This window comes from Balaenoptera musculus, chromosome 3 (genome assembly GCF_009873245.2).
Source record: "Balaenoptera musculus isolate JJ_BM4_2016_0621 chromosome 3, mBalMus1.pri.v3, whole genome shotgun sequence".
Taxonomy (NCBI): Eukaryota; Metazoa; Chordata; class Mammalia; order Artiodactyla; family Balaenopteridae; genus Balaenoptera; species Balaenoptera musculus.
Genome location: NC_045787.1, coordinates 109207130 through 109230528, shown reverse-complemented (window position 1 = coordinate 109230528; position 23399 = coordinate 109207130). Strand labels below are relative to the sequence as shown.

Sequence of the window (23399 nt, the reverse complement as noted above, 5' to 3'; positions counted from 1 at the left end):
CTCTTAAAATACTAGTAGTTTCGAAACACTAAAAAGAAGAAAAGAAATGTCTGTAAAAACAAAAGTAGCCTGTCAAAATCTAACACCGTTCTTACTAGAGTCACCTTTCGTCAAAAAGCCCTTAGGTTATTTGGAAGTGGGTTTATGAATTAATAAATGTTGCACCAGTCACAAAAAGGCAAACAACACTGCCATTACCATACAAAGGATGTGAGGTGGACATACTTCCATTTACAAGTCTCTTATCTGATATATACAAAAAAAGAAACTGAACGTAATGCTACTGCCTCTGCAGAATCATTTCATGATCTTCCGGTTTACTAGCAAAAGAGAAAGAAATGACTCAACATAAATACATTTTAAATATCAGATGAAGGATTGTGAAGTAATAAAAACTGGAAAAAACCATATTCTGCTTGTTGATGAGAAAGCAACGTCTCCATTTTCTATTTTATACATCTATCTCAGTCTCAGATTTTATACTTCTTTCAAAAAGACAGAGACACAACTTCTAAGTGTTTGTTTAAAAAATAAAAACCTCAGAGAATGTTCTTGAGACCAATCATGTAATGCTTAGCTTTATACAGTATGACCTTGATTCTTCAAATGACTTTTTAAAAATGTCATCTTTCCATTCAAGTTAAAAATCTTCCATAATCAACATAAATAAGCACTCCCAATGTGGAGAACAAGCTCCAGGTGGGGCACAGATGTCCCACGTGCACACATATAGCCTACACCACAGCTCCCTGGTACAACAGAGGTGGTGCATCCTCGCCCATGGGTAGGTCTGCTGAGAGACAACAATGCAGGAAAAAGCTCTAGTCCTTAGAGGGATCCAGACTCACCATCGATCACGGCAGACAGAGTGGATGCCCACTACTGTTGGCTGGACCATTCACTTATCTTTGTATCTTATCTCTCTGCTAATATGGAGCTTATAACCCCACTGTGCAATGATTACAGTAACTACATTAATCTACTTGAGGGAATAACAATGATAAGTGGCTACTAGTGATGACCATTTACCTTATGTAAGGTACAATTACGCTAAATAATCATATTTTATCTCATTTAATCCTTACTACAATACTGAGAGTTAGATTCTGTTATCTCCATTTTACCATTAAGAAAACTGAGATTCTAACAATGAATTTTCTAAAAAAGAAATAAATTAATCCCGTTTACAACAGCATCAAAAACAATAAAGTACTTAGGAATACATTTAACTGAGAAGGTGAAAGATCTCTACTATGAAAACTACAAGACCCTGATGAAAGAAAATGAAGGCAGAAATAAATGGAAAGGTGGGAATTCCCCAGCACTCCAGTGGTTAGGACTCTGTGCTTTCACTGCCGAGGGCATGGGTTCGATCCCTGGTCGGGGAACTAAGATCCCACAAGACACGCACCAGGGCCAAAAATTAAAAAAATTTAAAAATTTAAAAAAGGAAAGGTATCTCATGGTCATGGATTGGAAGAATTAATATTGTTAAAATGTCAATACTACCCAAAGCCATCTATAGATACAATGCAATCCCTATCAAGATTCCAATGGCATTTTCTTACAGAAATAGAAAAAAACACTCCTAAAACTCATATGGAACCATGCAAGACCCCAAATAGCCAAACAAATGCTGAGAAAGAACAACAAAGCAGGAGGTATCACACTTCCTGATTCCAAGCTATACTATAAAGCTATAGTAAGTAAAACAGTATGGTACTCCCATACACCTATGGACAATTAATCTATGACAAAGGAGGCAAGAACATACAATGGAGAAAAGACAGTCTCTTCAATAAGTGGTGCTGGGACAACTGGACAGCTACATGTAAAAGAATGAAATTAGAACATTCTCTAACACCATATACAAAAATAAACTCAAAATGGATTAAAGGCCTAAACGTAAGACCAGATATTATAAAGCTTCTAGAGGAAAAACACAGGCAGAACACTCTCTGAAATAAATCACAGGGCTTCCCTGGTGGTGCAGTGGTTAAGAATCTGCCTGCCAGTGCAGGGGACACGGGTTCAATCCCTGGTCCGGGAAGATCCCACATGACATGGAGCAACTAAGCCCGTGCGCCACAACTACTGAGCCTGTGCTCTAGAGCCTGCGAGCCACAACTACTGAGCCCAAGTGCTGCTACTACTGAAGCCCGCGTGCCTAGAGCCCATGCTCTGCAACAAGAGAAGCCACCACAATGAGAAGCCCATGCACCACAACGAAGAGTAGCCCCCACTCCCCGCAACTGTTGTGCGTGCAGCAACAAAGACCCAACACAGCCAAAAATAAATAAGTAAATAAATAATTTAAAAAAATAATAAATCACAGCAATACCTTTTTGGATCCATCTCCTAGAGTAATGAAAATAAAAATAAACAAATGGCAACTAATTAAACTTATGAGCTTTTGCACAGCAAAGGAAATGATAAAACGAAAAGACAAACCACAGAATGGGAGAAAATATTTGCAAATGAAGCGACCAACAAGGGATTAATCTCCAAAATATACACACAGCTCATGCAGTTCTGTATCAAAAAAACAAACAACCCAATCAAAAAATGGGTGGAAGATCTAAATAGACATTTCTCCAAAGAAGACAGATGACCAAAACGCAATGGCCAAGATGCTCAAGGTCACTAATTATTAGAGAAATGCAAATCAATACTATGATGTATCACCTCACACTGGTCGGAATGGCCATCATCAAAGTCTACAAACAATAAATGCAGGAGAGGGTGTGGAGAAAACAGGACCCTCCTACATTGTTGGTGGGAATGTAAATTGGTACAACCATTATGGAGAACAGTATGGAAGTTCCTTAAAAATCTAAAAATAGAACTACCATATGATCCAGCAATCCCACTCCTGGGCATATATCCGGAGAAAAACATAATTTGAAAAAATACATGCACCCCAATGTTTGCTGCAGCACTATTTATTGACAAAGGAATGGATAAAGATGATGTGCTACATATATACAATGGAATATTACTCAACCATAAAAAGGAATGAAATAATGCCATTTGCAGCAACACAGACAGACCTAGAGATTTTCATACCAAGTGAAGTAAGCCAGACAAAGAATGACAAATATCATATGATATCACTTATATGTGGAATCTGAAAAAAAAAACAGATTAAAATGAACTTATTTACAAAACAGAAAAAGACCCACAGACGTAGAAAACAAACTTATGGCTACCAAAGGGGAAGGGGGGAGGGGAGGGATAAATTAGGATGATGGGATTAACATATACACACTGCTATATGTAAAATAGATAACCAATGACCTCCTGTATAGCACAGGGAGCTATACTCAATATTTTGTAATAACCTATAATGAAAAAGAATCTGTAGGGGCTTCCCTGGTGGCACAGTGGTTAAGAATCCGCCTGCCAATGCAGGGGTCACGGTTTCGAGCCCCAGTCTGGGAAGATCCTACATGCCGCAGAGCAACTAGGCCCGTATGCCACAACCGCTGAGCCTGCGCTCTAGAGCCTGAGAGCCACACTACTGAGCCCATGTGCCATGACTGCTGAAGCCCGTGTGCCTAGAGCCCATGCTCCACAACAAGAGAAGCCACCAAAATGAGGAGCCTGTGCACCGCAATGAGGAGTGGCCCCCGCTCGCTGCAATTAGAGAAAGCCGCACACAGCAACAAAGACCCAATGCAGCCAAAAATAAATAAATAAATAAATTTATATATATAAAAAAAGAATCTGTAAAAGAATATATACAGTAGAAGAACGTGCTCTCACTCCCTCTTGCGAGAACACCAGAATCACAACTAGCTGCTGGACAATCATCAACAGGAAGACACTGGAACTCACCAGAAAAGATACCCCACATCCAAAGACAAAGGAGAAGCCACAGTGAGACGGAAGGAGGGGCGCAATCACAGTAAAATCAAATCCCATAACTGCTGGGTGGGTGACTCACAGACTGGAGAACACTTATACCACAGAAGTCCACCCACTGGAGTGAAGGTTCTGAGCCCCACGTCAGGCTTCCCAACCTGGGGGTCCAGCAACGGGAGGAGGAATTCCTAGAGAATCAGACTTTGAAGCCTAGTGGGAATTGATTGCAGGACTTCGACAGGACTGGGGGAAACACAGACTCCATTCTTGGAGGGCACACACAAACTAGGGTGTGCATCGGGACCCAGGGGAAGGAGCAGTGACCCCAGGGGAGACTGAACCAGACCTACCTGCTAGTGTTGGAGGGTCTCCTGCAGAGGCGGGGGGGAGTGGGAGGCTGTGGCTCACCATGGGGACAAGGACACTGACAGCAGAAGTTCTGGGAAGTACTCCTTGGCCTGAGCCCTCCCAGAGTCTGTCATTAGCCCCACCAAAGAGCCCAGGTAGGCTCCAGTGTTGGGTTGCCTCACGCCAAACAACCAACAGGGAGGGAACCCAGCCCGACCCATCAACAGTCAAGCGGATTAAAGTATTACTGAGCTCTGCCCACCAGAGTAACAGTCAGCTCTCCCCACCACCAGTGCCTCCCATCAAGCCTTGTAGATAGCCTCATCCACCAGAGGGCAGAGAGCAGAAGCAAGAAGAACAACAATCCTGCAGCCTGTAGAACAAAAACCACATTCACAGAAAGATAGACAAGATGAAAAGGCAGAGGGCTATGTACCAGATGAAGGAACAAGATAAAACCCCAGAAAAGTAACTAAATGAAGTGGAGATAGGCAACCTTCCAGAAAAAGAATTCAGAATAATGATAGTGAAGATGATCCAGGACCTCGGAAAAAGAATGGAGGCAAAGATCGAGAAGATGCAAGAAATGTTTAACAAAGACCTAGAAGAATTAAAGAACAAACAAACAGAGATGAACAATACAATAACTGAAATGAAAACTACACTAGAAGGAATCAATAGCAGAATAACTGAGGCAGAAGAACGGATAAGTGACCTGGAAGACAGAATGGTGGAATTCACCGCTGTGGAACAGAATAAAGGAAAAAGAATGAAAAGAAATGAAGACAGCCTAAGAGACCTCTGGGACAACATTAGACACAACAACATTCGCATTATAGGGGTCCCAGAAGGAGAAGAGAGAGAGAAAGGACCAGAGAAAATATCTGAAGAGATTATAGTCAAAACCTTCCCTAACATGGGAAAGGAAATAGCCACCCAAGTCCAGGAAGCGCAGCGAGTCCCATACAGGATAAACCCAAGGAGAAACACGCCGAGATACACAGTAATCAAATTGGCAAAAATTAAAGACAAAGAAAAATTATTGAAAGCAGCAAGGGAAAAACGAAAAATGACATACAAGGGAACTCCCATAAGGTTAACAGCTGATTTCTCAGCAGAAACTCTACAAGCCAGAAGGGACTGGCATGATATACTTAAAGTGATGAAAGGGAAGAACCTACAACCAAGATTACTCTACCCGGCTAGGATCTCATTCAGATTCGATGGAGAAATCAGAAGCTTTACAGACAAGCAAATGCTAAGAGAATTCAGCACCACCAAACCAGCTCTACAACAAATGCTAAAAGAACTTCTCTAAGTGGGAAACACAAGAGAAGAAAAGGACCTACAAAAACGAACCCAAAACAATTAAGAAAATGGTCATAAGAACATACATATCAATAATTACCTTAAACGTGAATGGATTAAATGCTCCAACCAAAAGACACAGGCTTGCTGAATGGATACAAAAACAAGACCCATATATATGCTGTCTACAAGAGACCCACTTCAGACCTAGGGACACATACAGACTGAAAGTGAGGGGATGGAAAAAGATATTCCATGCAAATTGAAATCAAAAGACAGCTGGAGTAGCTATACTCATATGAGATAAAATAGACTTTAAAATAAAGAATGTTACAAGAGACAAGGAAGGACACTACATAATGATCAAGGGATCAATCCAAGAAGAGATAACAATTATAAATATATATGCATCCAACATAGAGGCACCTCAATACATAAGGCAACTGCTAACAGCTATAAAAGAGGAAATCGACAGTAACACAGTAATAGTGGGGGACTTTAACACCTCACTTACACCAATGGACAGATCATCCAAAATGAAAATAAATAAGGAAACAGAAGCTTTAAATGACACAATAGACTAGATAGATTTAATTGATATTTATAGGCCATTCCATCCAAAAACAGCAGATTACACTTTCTTCTCAAGTGCACATGGAACATTCTCCAGGATAGATCACATCTTGGGTCACAAATCAAGCCTCAGTAAATTTAAGAAAATTGAAATCATATCAAGCATCTTTTCTAACCACAACGCTATGAGATTAGAAATGAATTACAGGGAAAAAAAACGTAAAAAACACAAACACATGGAGGCTAAACAATACATTACTAAATAACCAAGAGATCACTGAAGAAATCAAAGAGGAAATCAAAAAATACCTAGAGACAAATGACAATGAAAACATGACGATCCAAAACCTATGGGATGCAGCAAAAGCAGTTCTAAGAGGGAAGTTTATAGCTATACAAGCCTACCTCAAGAAACACGAAAAATCTCAAGTAAACAATCTAAACTTACATCTAAAGGAACTAGAGAAAGAAGAACAAACAAAACCCAAAGTTAGCAGAAGGACAGAAATCATAAAGATCAGAGCAGAAATAAATGAAATAGAAACAAAGAAAACAATAGCAAAGATCAATAAAACTAAAAGCTGGTTCTTTGGGAAGATAAACAAAATTGATAAACCATTAGCCAGACTCATCAAGAAAAAGAGGGAGAGGACTCAAATCAATAAAATTAGAGGCCTTACCTGGTGGCGCAGTGGTTGAGAATCTGCCTGCCAATGCAGGGGACACGGGTTCGAGCCCTGGTCTGGGAAGATCCCACATGCCGCGGAGCAACTAGGCCCGTGAGCCACAACTACTGAGCCTGCGCATCTGGAGCCTGTGCTCCGCAACAAGAGAGGCCACGATAGTGAGAGGCCCGCACACCGCGATGAAGAGTGGCCCCCACTTGCCGCAACTAGAGAAAGCCCTCGCACAGAAATGAAGACCCAACACAGCCAAAAATAAATAATTAATTAATTAATTTAAAAAAAATAAAATTAGAAATGAAAAAGGAGAAGTTACAACAGACACCACAGAAATACAAAGCATCCTAAGAGACTACTACAAGCAACTCTATGCCAATAAAATGGACAACCTGGAAGAAATGGACAAATTCTTAGAAAGGTATATAACCTTCCAAGACTGAACCAGGAAGAAACAGAAAATATGAACAGACCAATCACAAGCATTGAAATTGAAACTGTGATTAAAAATCTTCCAACAAACAAAAGTCCAGGACCAGATGGCTTCACAGGTGAATTCTATGAAACATTTAGAGAAGAGCTAACACCCATCCTTCTCAAACTCTTCCAAAAAACTGCAGAGGAAGGAAAACTCCCAAACTCATTCTGTGAGGCCACCATCACCCTGATACCAAAACCAGACAAAGATACTACAAAAAAAAAAAAAATTACAGATCAATATCATTGATGAATATAGATGCAAAAATCCTCAACAAAATACTAGTAAACAGAATCCAACAATACACTAAAAGGCTCATACACCATGATCAAGTGGAATTTATCCCAGGGATGCAAGGATTCTTCAATATACGCAAATCAATCAATGTGATACAACATATTAACAAACTGAAGAATAAAAACCATATGATCATCTCAATAGATGCAGAAAAAGCTTTTGACAAAATTCAACACCAATTTATGAAAAAAACTCTCCAGAAAGTGGGCACAGAGGGAACCTACCTCAACATAATAAAGGCCATATATGACAAACCCACAGCAAAAACATCATTCTCAATGGTGAAAAACTGAAAGCATTTCCTCTAAGATCAGGAACGAGACAAGGATGTCCACTCTCACCACTATTATTCAACATAGTTCTGGAAGTCCTAGCCACGGCAATCAGAGAAGAAAGATATAAAAGGAATACAAATTGGAAAAGAAGAAGTAAAACTGTCACTGTTTGCAGATGACATGATACTATACATAGAGAATCCTAAAAAGGCCACCAGAAAACTACTAGAGCTAATCAATGAATTTGGTGAAATTGCAGGATACAAAATTAATGCACAGAAATCTCTTGCATTCCTATACACTAATGATGAAAAATCTGAAAGAGAAATTAAGGAAACACTCCCATTTACCACTGCAACAAAAAGATAAAATAGCTAGGAATAAACCTACCTAGGGAGACCAAAGACCTGTAGGCAGAAAACTATAAGACACTGATGAAAGAAATTAAAGATGATACCAACAGATGGAGAGATATACCATGTTCTTGGATTGGAAGAATCAATATTGTGAAAATGACTATACTACCCAAAGCAATCTACAGATTCAATGTAATCCCTATCAAATTACCAATGGCATTTTTTACAGAACTAGAACAAAAAATCTTAAAATTTGTATGGAGACACAGAAGACCCCGAATAGCCAAAGTAATCTTGAGAAAGAAAAACGGAGCTGGAGGAATCAGACTCCCTGACTTCAGACTATACTACAGAGCTACAGTAATCAAGACAATATGGTACTGGCACAAAAACAGAAACATAGATCAATGGAACAAGATAGAAAGCCCAGAGATAAACCCACGCACCTATGGTCAACTAATCTATGACAAAGGAGGCAAAGATATACAATGGAGAAAAGACAGTCTCTTCAATAAGTGGTGCTGGGAAAACTGGACAGCTACATGTAAAAGAATGAAATTAGAACACTCCCTAACACCATACACAAAAATAAACTCAAAATGGATTCAAGACCTAAATGTAAGACTGGACACTATAAAACTCTTAGAGGAAAACATAGGAAGAACACTCTTTGACATAAATCACAGCAAGATCTTTTTTGATCCACCTCCTAGAGTAATGGAAATAAAAACAAAATAAACAAATGGGACCTAATGAAACTTAAAAGCTTTTGCACAGCAAAGGAAACCATAAACAAGACGAAAAGACAACCCTCAGAATGGGAGAAAATATTCACAAACGAATCAATGGACAAAGGATTAATCTCCAAAATATATACACAGCTCATGCAGCTCAATATTAAAGAAACAAACAACCCAATCCAAAAATGGGCAGAAGACCTAAATAGACATTTCTCCAAAGAAGACATACAGATGGCCAAGAGGCACATGAAAAGCTGCTCAACATCACTAATTATTAGAGAAATGCAAATCAAAACTACAATGAGGTATCACCTCACACCAGTTAGAATGGGCATCATCAGAAAATCTACAAACAACAAATGCTGGAGAGGGTGGCAAGAAAAGGGAACCCTCTTGCACTGTTGGTGGGAATGTAAATTGATACAGCCACTATGGAGAACAATGTGGAGGTTCCTTAAAAAACTAAAAATAGAATTACCATATGACCCAGCAATCCCATTACTGGGCATATACCCAGAGAAAACCATAATTCAAAAAGACACATGCACCCCAATGTTCCTTGCAGCACTATCTACAATAGCCAGGTCATGGAAGCAACCTAAATGCCCATCAACAGACGAATGGATAAAGAACTTGTGGTACATATATACAATGGAATATTACTCAGCCATAAAAGGAACGAAACTGAGTCATTTGTTGAGACGTGGATGGATCTAGAGACTGTCATACCAAGTGAAATAAGTCAGAAAGAGAAAAACAAATATCGTATATTAACGCATGTATGTGGAACCTAGAAAAATGGTACAGATGAACCGGTTTGCAGGGCAGAAGTTGAGACACAGATGTAGAGAACAAATGTATGGACACCAATGGGGGAAAACCACGGTGGGGTGGGGATGGTGGTGTGCTGAATTGGGCAATTGGGATTGACATGTATACACTGATGTGTACAAAACTGATGACTAATAGGAACCTGCAGTATAAACAAACAAACAAACAAAAAACACAACTAATACTAAACTTTCTTTGGGTTATTTGTTTATTTATTTATTTATGGCTGTGTTGGGTCTTCGTTTCTGCGCGAGGGCTTTCTCTAGTTGTGGCAAGTGGGGGCCACTCTTCATCGCGGTGCGCAGGCCTCTCATTATCGCGGCCTCTCCTGTTGCGGAGCACAGGCTCCAGACGCGCAGGCTCAGCAGCTGTGGCCCACGGGCCTAGTTGCTCCGTGGCATGTGGGATCTTCCCAGACCAGGGCTTGAACCCGTTGTCCCCTGCATGGCAGGCAGATTCTCAACCACCCGCGCCACCAGGGAAGCCCTCTTTGGGTTATTTGTATGGAAATATGTTAATATAAATGTTTCAGACATTACATGAAATTTCTAAAAATCTTATATGTTCTGTTATAATGTTATAAGTCATAATTCTAGTTATTACTTTAAAATGTATATCTCAGAAATAACTAAATTTCCTTGTCAATTGCATTATTATGAACTTTCATCAAATCTTTAACCGTGGTCATTTCTATGTCTTTTGTCATTTGCAGACAGTTCTGGGTGTACTCTGATGCTTTAGCAAGAATGTTCCTATAAAAGGGTTTCATCTTCAAGGAATTCATGGAAAAGACTCTGACAAGTACAGGTTTCTGGTAACTGACCATACTGCTCAACTGAATGAATAAGCATTTTCAGAACTCTAATGGAAAACTGATGAATTCATAAAAGTGCTAACAAAAGATCAAGATGAAAAAAAAAATTAATTACATGGGACTGAGTGAACTGATGAGGATGATTATAATTTTTGTGACTTTCTGTTCCAATTAAAAAAAAAAAATCCCACAAGGACTCAGAGGCAAAAAATATACAAATCAATTTTCACTGCAAAGTAAAGGAGCTGTTACAGTGGAGGATTACTGGATTTAATGTCAATATTATGACATAGTATGAGTGTGTTTCGTGTTTGGTAATTGCAATCATTGTTGCTTTTGTTGTGGTCATCCATTTACAATGCTTGGTGTCAGTTTATTTATCTCTTGTAAAAATAAAAAAAAAATTTTTTTTAATTAAAAAAAAGAATATATATATGTATAACTGAATAACTTGTAAAAATTAAAAAAAATTTTAAAAAGAATTAAAAATATATATATATGTGTAAGTGAAGAATATATATGTATAACTGAATATGTTAGTTTCAGGTGCTGTATTCCTGAAACTAACACAATATTGTAAATCAACTATATTTCAATATAAAAAAAAAGACGTACAGAAAAACCCTGTATGGTACTGGCATAAAAACAGACAAACAGACCAAGAGAACACAATCGTCAGCCCAGAAATTAACCCAAGCACATATGGTAAACTAATATTTGACAAGGGAGCCAAAAATACTCAGTGGGGAAAGGACAGTCTCTTCAATGATGGTGCTGGGAAAACTGGATATTCACATGTAAAAGAATGAAACTTGATCCCTATTTTACACCACTCACAAAAATAAACTCTAAATGGATCAAAGACTTAAATGTAAAACCTGAAACTGTGAAACTCCTAGAAGAAAGCTCCTTGACATGGGTCTTGGTAATGATTCTTTGGGAATCACACCTTAAAGCCCAAGCAACAAAAAATAAACAAGTGGGACTACATCAAACTAAAAAGTTTTTGCACAGCAAAAGAAACCAACAACAAAGTGAAAAGACAACCTATAGAATGGGAAAAAATATTTGAAAACCATGTATTTGATAAGGGGTTAATATCCAAAACCCATAAAGAACCCATACAACTTGGAAACAAACAAAAAATCCAATTTAAAAATGGGCAAAGGACCTGAATAGACATTTTTCCGAAGAAGTTATATGAATGGCCAACAGGTACATGAAAAAAGATGCTCACAGTCATTAGGGAAATGCAAATTAAAACCACAATGAGGGACTTCCCTTGTGGTCCAATGGAAAGAATCCACCTCACAATGCAGGGGACGCAGGTTCAATCCCTGGTCAGGGAAGTAAGATCCCACATGCTGTGGAGCAACTAAGCCCATGCGCCACAACTAGAAAGAGAAAACCCACACGCCACAATGAAGAGCCACCGTGCTGCAATGAAAGATCCTGCGTGGCGCAACTAAGACCCGATGCAACCAAAACAAAATTAAATAAATAAATAAATAAATAATCTTTAAAAAAAAAAAACACCACAATGAGATATCACCTCACACCTCTTAGAACAGCCATCACCAACAAGAGATAACAAATGACAGCATGGATATGGAGAAAGGGAAACCCTTGTGCATTGTTGGTGGGATGGACTGTAAATTGGTACAGCCATTGTGGAAAACAGTATAGAGGCTCCTAAAAAAATTAAAACTAGAACTACCATATGCTCTAGCAATTCCACTTCTGGGAATATATCCAAAGGAAATGAAAACACTATCTCAAAAAGTTATCTGCACCCCTGTGCTCATAGCAGCATTGTTTACAATAGCTAAGACACAGAAACAATCTAAGTGTCCATTGTTGGATGAATGGATAAAGAAGATGTGAGATATATATCTATACGTATCTATATATATCTAAATCTATAACATATAACATATTTCTATATACACACATATACAAACATACATACAATGGAATATTCAGCCATAAAAACAAGGAAGTCCTACCATTGGGGACAATGTGGATGGACCTTGAAGGCATTATGTTAAAAGAAGCAAGTCAGACAGAAAAAGACAAGATCTCACTTATATGTGGAATTTAAAAACAAAACAGGGACTTCCCTGGTGGCGCAGTGGTTAAGAATCCGCCTGCCAATGCAGGGGACATAGGTTTGATCCCTGATCCAGGAAGATCCTACATGCCACAGAGCAACTAAGCCTGTGCACCACAACTACTGAGCCTGTGCTCTAGAACCCACATGCCACAACTACTGAGCCTACATGCCACAACTACTGAAGTCCATGCGCCTAGAGCCCGTGCTCCGCAACAAGAGAAGCCACTGCAATGAAGAGTAGCCCCCGCTCGCCGCAACTAGAGAAAGCCCGCGTGCAGCAATGAAGACCCAACCAAAATTAAAATAAATTAAAAAAAATTAAAACAAAACACCAAACTCATAGAAAAAGAGACTGATCTGTGATCACCAGAGGTGGAGGGATGGGGAGATAGGGAAATTGGATGAAGGTGGTCAAAAGGTACAAACTTCCACTTATAAGATAAATATGGGGCTTCCCTGGTGGGGCAGTGGTTGAGAGTCTGCCTGCCGGTGCAGGGGACACGGGTTCGAGCCCTGGTCTGGGAGGATCCCACGTGCTGCGGAGCAGCTGGGCCCATGAGCCACAACTACTGAGCCCGCGCGTCTGGAGCCTGTGCTCCGCAACAAGAGGGGCCGCGATAGTGAGAGGCCCGCGCACTGCGATGAAGAGTGGCCCCCGCTTGCCACAGCTGGGGAAAGCCCTCGCACGGAAACGGAGACCCAACACAGCCAAAAATAAATAAATAAACAAATAAGATAAATATGTACTAGGAATGTAATGTACAACATGATGACTGTACTTAACACTGCTGTATGACATGTAAGAAAGTTGTTAAGAAAGTAGATCCTAAGAGTTCTCATCACAAGGAAAAAATTTTTTTTTCCTTTTTTATTTTTTCTATGAGATGATGGATTTTAACTAAACCTACTATAGTAATCATTTCATAATATGTGTATATCAAACCATCATGCTGTACACCTTAAACTTATACCGTGATGTATGTTATTTCTCAATAAAATAAAACAGGGAGGGGGGAGAAAACTGAGATTTAATCAAATGAGTAATGTGCTCAAGATCAGAGAAAAATAGGATATTAACAGCCCTTGAATATAATTAAAATTAAAAAGGCAGTCAAAATGCCGTCTTTAAAGTCATCAGGCTCAGATAGTTTTATAAGTGAATGTTATCAATTCTTCAAGGTACACCTAGCTCCCAAGTGTATAAAGTGTTACACAGCAAGGAGAAACATAAGTAAAAAGAGAAAAAAAAAGTATAGGCCTATTTTGCTTATGAATATAGATACAAACATTTTAAATAAAATCAAATTTAGGACTGAAGGTGTTAAAAACAATGTATCATGACCAAATAGTGTTTATCCCAAGAAACCAAGAACAGTACAACAGGAAAAAAAATTAATTTACTGCATTAAGAGATTAAAAGAAAAAAATTATCTCAATAGGTGTCAAAAAGTATGTTATAATACTGAGTTTTGATAAAACTCCTCAATAAGAGAAAAATAGAAAATTTTCTTAATTAGACAAAATGACTATCAGATAGCCACATCAAGCATCAAATTTAATGTTAAAATATACAAAAGTGTTCCTCCTAAAGCTAAGAACAAGAGAAAGATACCTCTTATTACTGCTACTCTAAAAAAATGTGCTGGAGATGCCTAACAATTGAGCAAGACAATAAAAAGAAATGAAGACTAAATGAGGGGAACAGAAACAGCAACTTGTCATTGTTTCTGCAGACGATATAACTGTATACTCAGAAAACCTAAGAAATCAACTGAAAAACTATTAAGACTAATAAGGTGGTCAGAAATAAAATAAACTATACATTACCTAGTAGCAAAATCCAATAGGAAACATAATAGAAAATAGGATCCTATTCATGGTGGCAATAAAAACTATGAAATACCAAGGAAGAAATCTAACAAAAAGGTACAGGATCTAGATGAAAAAGCTATAAAACTTTACAATAGGACAACAAACAAACAAAAAACACCCTGAATAAATATGAGAGACATACTATAGGGGTCCAAAATGGGAGATTCAATATTGCAAAGGTGTCCATTCTCCCCCAAGTAATCCATAAATTAAATGCAATCCAAACAAAACTCCCAACAAGATTAAATAATATTTTTAAATGAAACCCACAAGATGACTCTAAAGTTCATATTTGAGAGATAATGCAAATGAATATAATCATAGTACTGGGACAGGAATAAAAACTAAATAAATACACACAGAACTTTAGTGTTTATAACTGACATTTCAAATCAATGGGACAGGTTTTAATAGTGTTGGAAAGAGGAAAAGATTAAAATTATATCACTATCCTTTATCAAATTTCAAATAAAATTCATATAAATTAAAAGATTAAAAATAAATGAGACTATTAAAACATTTTTGTAACCTTAGGATTGGGAAGGCCCTTGTAATTGAGAAGTCATAAATAAAAAGACTAAAGATTTGTCTACCTAAAAATTAAGTCACAAATAACACCATAAAGAAAGTTAATGGGGCTTCCCTGGTGGTGCAGTGGTTGAGAATCTGCCTGCTAATGCAGGGGACACGGGTTCGAGCCCTGGTCTGGGAGGATCCCACACGCCGTGGAGCAACTAGGCCTGTGAGCCACAACTACTGAGCCTGCACGTCTGGAGCCTGTGCTCCGCAACAAGAGAGGCCGCGATAATGAGAGGCCCACGCACCGCGATGATGAGTGGCCCCCACTTGCCGCAACTAGAGAAAGCCCGCGCACAGAAATGAAGACCCAACACAGCCAAAAGTAAATAAATAAATAAATAAATAAATAAAATAAAGGAATTCCTTTTAAAAAAAAAGAAAGTTAATGGACAAGTGACAAACTGGGAATAACTCCTTGATATGTATGTGGAAATGATTAATATCTAGAATCTATTAAAAAAAATGATACAAATCACTTAGAAAAAGACAACCTAATAGAAAAATTGGCAAAGAGATGTGAATAGGCAATTCTTGGAGAAGAAATACAAACAGCCAACATATGAAAAGACATTTAACCTCACTATTAAACAGGGAAATGTAAATTAAAGTGAGAGCATTTTTGGTGTAACACACTGTCAAAAATTAAAAAGGTTGATAATATGAAAAGCAGACATAAAGAAATGGGTACTTTCATACACTACTGGTAGAAACATAAACTTTGTGCTTTTGGAAGGCAATGTGGCACTAACAAGTTAAAAATCTACATACCCTCTGACCCAGTAATTCTATTTCTAAGAAGCTATCTTTCTGCTATATCTGCACAAGTGTGCAAAGACATACATTGTAGCATTATCTGTAGTAGCAAGCATTTAAAGGCTTCCTAATATGTCTATCAGTGGTTAAATAAAGTAGGTAATATCCATTTTATAGAATATTATGCAGCCATTAAAAATAATGAGTTATTTACATATATGAACATGATTTTCATCACATGGTAAAGTGGAAAAAAAAAAACAAAAAACACCTACAGTGTGATACTATTCACACAAAACAAAAAAGATTTGTGTGTACATACATGCAAAAGCACTGTGAAGGAAATGAAAATATGTCACCAATGTACTACTACTTAAGTGCTGAATAAATGTTAGACATTGTCAAGGAAATGAACTGAAGTCCCAGCTTGAACCATGTTCTGTGATTTGCAGAATAATGGAGTAGAGGAAGCATAAATATCTGTAATACAAGGCTGAATGGGTTAAGTGGCACAAAATATTATGGCATACAAAGGAAGGAAAAAATTACATGTTTGGGAAGGGCTCTATCAAGGTAACATTCAAAGGACGAGAAACAGCATAGTAAAATGCAAGGTGTCTTAAAGGAACAAAATTATTCAGTTTGGTTAGAAAATAGTGAGTAGTGAGAGATGAAATGGGAAAGGCCAGGTGTGAAAGTCTTTCCTAAAATTAGAAAAGAATAGCTACCACCACCTTTAAGAAAATTAACCTAGTAGAAGTTTAACAGGGGTGGGAGGGATAACGAGATGGGGGAAGTTACTACAGTAATACAGGTAAGAGTTAAGGAGGGCTTGACTTAGGCGTGGGCTGTGGAAGAAAAGCAGCTCTGAAACAGAACTGTGCAGGAACCCTGTGGGAGCTGACTGCTGACTGAACTATACAGACCCAAAGATTAACCTAACACACTTTTTAGCACTTGGACTTTACAGGTAACTAACATTTAAGAATGACCTTGAAGGTCCATGACCTCTAGTAAACTATCATTCTGCTGAGGCAAAGATATAAATTTCATGGGCTAGAAACTATTGTGGGTAAGTGGTCATCTGGCTGGTTGCATCAGCACCACCATGTGCCTGGAGTGTGCATGTCATTCAGTTAAATGCACATAGTACTAACTCATATTAAGTGTATGTTTTGTGAAAACTGATTCCCAAAATAAAATGAAAAGGTCTAAGATCTAAGAAAATAGTGATTTATAAATCAATCTTATATTTAAATATTCTTAAGAATCTGAAAGATTTCCTTGAAAATTTCAGTAACAATCTGTCACATTTTATGGGGACAAATGATGGTTTAAGTGGTATTTATAATTTTGGTGATCCATGAAAGTCTTAGGATGTAATCCTCACAAATGACAAAGGCCTAATATATTTACTGTTTTAAGGGAGGCACAATGAGGCCGAAAGACAGAAAGACAAATACCAGTGAAACTATTCTATATGATACTATAATGGTAGTCACATGTCATTAAACATTTGTCTAAACCCACAGAATGTACAACACCATGAGTGAACCCTAATGTGAACTACAGATTTTGGTGAGTATGATGTGTGAATGTATGTTCATCAAATGTACCACTCTGGTAAGGGATGTTGATAGTGGGGTAGGCTATGGTTGGGGTGGGGGGAGGCAGAGGTATATGGGAAATCTCTGTACTTTCTGCTCAATTTTGCTGTAAATCTAAAACTACTCCAAAAAATAGTCTATTTAAAAAAAGAGAGGGCTTCCCTGGTGGCGCAGTGGTTGAGAATCTGCCTGCCAATTCAGGGAACACAGGTTCGAGCCCTGGTCCGGGAAGATCCCACATGCTGTAGAGCAGCTGAGCCTGTGCACCACAACTACTGAGCCTGCACTCTAGGGCCTGCAAGCCACAACTACTGAAGCCCATGCACCTAGAGCCCGTGCTCTGCAGCAAGAGAAACTACCACAATGAGAAACCCGCGCACCGCAACGAAGAAGAGCCCTTGCTCACCGCAACTAGAGAAAGCCCATGTGCAGCAACAAAGACCCAACACAGCCAAAAATAAATAAATAAATAAAATTATTAAAAAAAAAAAAAAGAGAGAGAAAGGGGTATGCGCTAGTGTAGTATGTAGAGCTGTTTTCATCCATGCCCCTCCTTCCTTCTTCACACAGACACCTCCTTTGAATGCCAAGCTAACTATACTGTCCTTCAGCACCTCTTTGCACTATGGCTTCTGCCCCAGCAATTTCTAGATGATTTTCCTTTGTGTTCTAAGCTAACTGCCTCCACTCTTGGACCTGTAATGAAAAGCTTCTGCAAGCCTCGGAGTTATCTACTTTCTAAGTACACATGGGTTCTAGCTTGATGTCACGAATGAAGCATATTAGGCATCCCCAGGACAGTAGTTCAGGGTTTTTGCTGCTGCCCTGCTCTGAGGCCACTTTTAAAATCATCTCAGGACTTAGTCATTAGCAGAGAACTGAATGCCTGAAATAGAGTCATTAGACCAAATGTCATTAGGTCATTAGTCATTAGGTAGACCAAAATCTCACCTGCCAGGAAAAGACCCTTCCAGCTCTTACATCTTTCGTATTTTAGCCATCTCCAGGACTCAAACTACTGAGGAAGGTTAGTTACCATTTTGCAAAATTTGAACTGGATTTCCTCATGTCTCAAGCTATTTCAGTGAATAAAATAATAATTAAAAGGGCCAAATACATGTGTGCCTTCCTAATAAAAAAAATTCATTCAGAAGTAGGATAAAATCAAATAAGTTCATGAAGATTATCCAAGCTGGACAAAAGCAGTAGAAAAGATTATACTTACAAAAGACATTTGCCAACAGTATTATCCTCATCTTTGTTTACAAAATTGTACCAAACTATGAGATATACAGGTTGCCAAAAAATTGGCTAAGATCAATTTTGATTGAATACTCTTCCCTACTGTAGTTACCACCGGGAGAATTTCCTGTCTTCCAACATTTAGGTCAGCGGAACCCCTCTAGTATAAAAGGAAATGATATGATGAGTATCACATTCTACTGAGTATCATGTTCCAAACTAATAGTGGTTTTTATTACTTAGCACATTTTAAAATCCCTAACTTGCCAAACTTAAGTTGCACATTTAAAAGAAAAATGTCCTCCTTTTCCTGGATAAAATGTTTAAGACTATTAAACTAATCTCCTAAAACACTTAAAACTGTTGAATTGTTGTATTTCCTTTAGCCAAACTCCCAAATATCAGCTTTTAAAATTCAGGCAATGGTCACCCACTATTAATACAGTGCTTGATAAATATTTGGTTAAAAAAACCTGCGAGTGTGAAATGCCACCAGCTATCATTTGGTTTTGTAATCTACTTATTTGATGCTACAGGGGCTGCTGATGTGAAACTGTACTGTACCCAAGACAAGAATGAGAATGGTGGCCATGAGTGAGTCCTGGTTAAAGCCCTCACCCCCAAGCTCTCCTTGAGTTGTAAGAAGCCAGGCTCTGAAAAGACTCAAAGAGAGTTGGCTGCCTTGGATGCAAAACTTACATGTTTTCACTGAGTCTCAGAAGAAATATGACTTAATGTGCAACATTCCACATTTGGGGGAAAATGACAGTGGAACATTTTGGGGATAGGGGAGAACAGTGTACTTTGATATATTCCAAAATCACTTAATTTTAATTGATGTCTTCTTTTAAGGGGGTGGATAAGGGATAATAAATTCTAAATAATGGATGTTTTCCCTCTTCTTATCTAGTGTGTCTCTGACCATTGGCAATGCTTACAATCAGTGATTGTTTTAGATGATTACTAATAAAAGATGGTAATCAGCTTTTCTTGAAAATGCACTGCTAATTTCCTGTGTTACCTTAAATAGACAGATGAACGCAACAATTACAATGACTGCAGGCTGCTTCTAAGAGGTGAAACAATAAGGGAAATTTTGGACCTTACTTTCTTCTAGGTGAGAAGGCAAATTTAAGGCTCACAGTATAAACATTAAGAAGATTTGCAAGCATAAGCCCACAAACATTCAATTTTGGAGAAATCGGTACCACTTCTTTTCTTCTCATTTAGAAGAACCCATCTGATAACCAGATAACAGAACTCAGTAAACAGCCTGACTTTGTTCCTCAGGCAAGCCGAAATTGCTGGAAAGCACCACTGTACCTCCCCACCCCCACAAGCTCCTGGCTGGCCCCATCAAGCTCCCTCACATGCCCTCACTCTGCTCAGTGTGATGCCTCTATGACTGAGGCACTTTTCTCTACTGAAACGCCCTTCCTTCATTATTCATGGCCCAGGTCAAGTATAGACTATGGAGCACCTACCATGGTCTCCCCTATTAAACTGTTACCACTTTGCAGGAGGGACAGGGTATGATATTTCTGTCTTCCCAGAGTCTGCCAAGAGATACAGAACAGGGGTTTTTGAATGAACAGGTGCCTTATTGAGGGAATTCCTCTTGTTCCTGCTGTCAATGGCTCTCAGGGTCTGTAGGGATAGCAGGAGGGCTCCTAGGTATAGTTTTCTATTATTTAGTTAACACATGAAATCCCAGGTCTGCAGGTCAGTGTACTAAGAGGAAGAGCTACCTTGTAGCAGAATATGTGCACATAAAATTTAAGACAAAACCAACCTACATAATACCTAACTTGGCCCCTCTGTCCCCTCTAGTTAGCACTCCATTTTTCTGCTCCTCTTCACAGCAGAATTTTTTAAACAATTATCTATACTCACTGTCTCCATTTCTTACCACCCATTCTCTCCTCATCCAACTCTAAGGCTTCAGTTCCAACCATGCCACTGAGATTGCTCCCCAAAGTGATGAACACCCTCCATTTTATCAATTTCAAGGGTCACTTCTTAGTCCTTCATCTCATTTGACCTCTCAATAGCATTAGACTCCTGAAATACTTTCTGTACTTGGTTTTCAAGCTACCACGCCTTTAAAATTTTTCTTCTACTTCATCAGCTACTTTTTCACTGCATTTGTAAACATCGTGAGTTTTGGGACCCTTCCCATCTCTATCCACAGTTATTCCATAGGTAATCTCATTCCATGGCTTTAAATACTATAGATATGATGATAATTCCTAAATTTATACATTTCCCCTGAACTCTAGACTCCAGATTATACATCCAACTGCCTGCTTGACATCTCTACTTAGAAGTCTACAGGCGCCTCAAACTTAAAGTGTCCAACACAGAACTCTAGATTTTCCCCTCCCCAATCTTGCCCATTTTAGGGAATGGGAATTTGCTTTCCCAACATCCTACTGCTCAAGAAAACACATGTAGGATAAATCCTTCTTTCTCTTGCTTTTCCTCCCCTACATTCAATTCAGAAGCAACAAGGCCTGTCAACTCTATCTCCAAAACAAAAATGGAGTCCATCTACTTTTCTCCATTTCCACTGCTACCATCCTACACCGGTCCACCACTCTCTCCTGGGTGCCCCTATAATCCATTCTCCACACGGCAACACATGTGATTTCTTCAAACTATGAATCAGATTACGTTACCTCCCTGCTTCAAACTGTCCAGTGACTTCCTATCACACTTAGAATAAAATCAAACTGTTAACCAAGGCTGCAAGGCATGGCATACTCTGGGAACCATCTTCCTCTGACCTTATTCCCCTGCTCACTATATTCCAGCCATGCTTGGCTTCTTCCTATTCCTTGAACACCTCATGTTTGTACTGGTCTTAGGGCCTCTGCATCAGCTACTCTCTCCATCTGGAATGCTTGCATCTCAGCTTTGTGCATATCTTGCTTCCTCTCATCAATCAGGTCCCAGCTTAAATGTCACATTCTCAGAAAGATTCTGCCTTAGAAAAGGCCTAAAGTAGCCCCTCAGTTATTCCCATCACCATAGTTAATTTTCACTGTTTATGGATTTATTTCTTAATTTTCTGTTTCTTCATCCCTGTATACTTAGTATACAGTATCTAGAACAGTAGCAAACATGTAAGCACTCAAATCTTAATTGAACAAAATCTTAATACATATGACAATATATATTATGCACATACATACATACATACACACTTTGCTGAGGAGGTATAAAATATATAAAAATAAACTGACTATTGTGGCTCTAAACCAGGACGTATGAGTTAATTAACAGTTAGGAAAACTTTCTATATAAATATTGATATTAGTTTTTTAAAGGTTAAAAAGGGTGGGGCGGGGGGGACCATGGTAGCAGCACAGCAGAGTGGGAATATAAAGGCCTTAGTTCTGAGATCTAATTTATCTCAACCATTTAGCTGGGTAATCTTGGACAGTCTTCTTAATCTCTCTGATGAATACTTGCCCTTTACACGTAGATGCCCGAATTCAATCAGATTATGGCTAACACATATTAAGTATTGAATTAATATTAGTATCTCCTCTGCAGAGCCCCCGCCCTTGAGAAATTTAGTCTTAAAGCATGTTTAAATAGAAACAACAGAAACCCACGTTTTCTTGGTCAAGTTCCTTAGTGCTCTTAAGAAATAGAGAATTTGGGCTTCCCTGGTGGCGCAGTGGTTGAGAATCTGCCTGCCAATGCAGGGCACACAGGTTCGAGCCCTGGTCTGGGAAGATCCCACATGCCGCAGAGCAACTGGGCCCGTGAGCCACAGTTACTGAGCCTGCGCGTCTGGAGCCTGTGCTCCGCAACAAGAGAGGCCACAACAGTGAGAGGCCTGCACACCACGATGAAGAGTGGCCCCCGCTTGCCACAACTAGAGAATGCCCTCGCACAGAAACAAAGACCCAACACAACCATAAATAAAATTAAAAAAAAAAATAAAAGAAAACGCTCCCTATTTCACTTACAAAATTAATTAAAAAAAAAAAAAGAAATAGAGAATTTAACAATATACATTAAAGAATGTAACACTGGGACTTCCCTGGTGGCACAGTGGTTAAGACTCTGCACTCCCAATGCAGGAACCCCAGGTTCAATCCCTGGTCAGGGAACTAGATCCCACATGCATGCTGCAACTAAGAGTCTGCATGCCACAACTAAGGATCCTGCCTGCCGCAACTAAGACCCAGTGCAACCAAATAAATAAATAAAAAATAAAGAATGTAACACGACAAAGAAAGCTGGACTAAATGGCCGGTAAATTTCCCTTTTAATTCTGACTCTATACCGAATGCTATAATGGACTTAAAAAAAAAAAGGTTTCCATTTCATAGATAAGGAAACTGAAGCTCAGGGTATTTAAATAATTTGCTAAAGGTCAACAGTCAGATTCAGATTCAGGTAGTCTCTAGAGACAATACTTTTAACCACAGATTATGGATTTTTCAGGATTCAAGAAGATGAAATTTATCAACTTTTACACAAACATTTCTTGCTGTTTAAAACTCAGTTCAATTTTTTCATCAAAACCAACTTAAGTCATCCTATTCTGTACAGTAGATTTTTACTGATAAAAATTGGTTTTGATTTTTGCCTCTTCAAATAAACTTGCCAGTAAGGACTGGGTTTCCTATTCCTTAGTGCTCAACAAATGTTT

The 23399-nt window shown here is 38.7% G+C and overlaps 1 protein-coding gene across 5 annotated transcripts in view; it reads right to left on the bottom strand.

Moving 5' to 3' along the window:
• Positions 1-23399, bottom strand: part of RAD50 (RAD50 double strand break repair protein) — a 244454-nt gene that overhangs the window by 5777 nt on the left and 215278 nt on the right. The gene's annotated exons all lie outside the window — the stretch shown is intronic.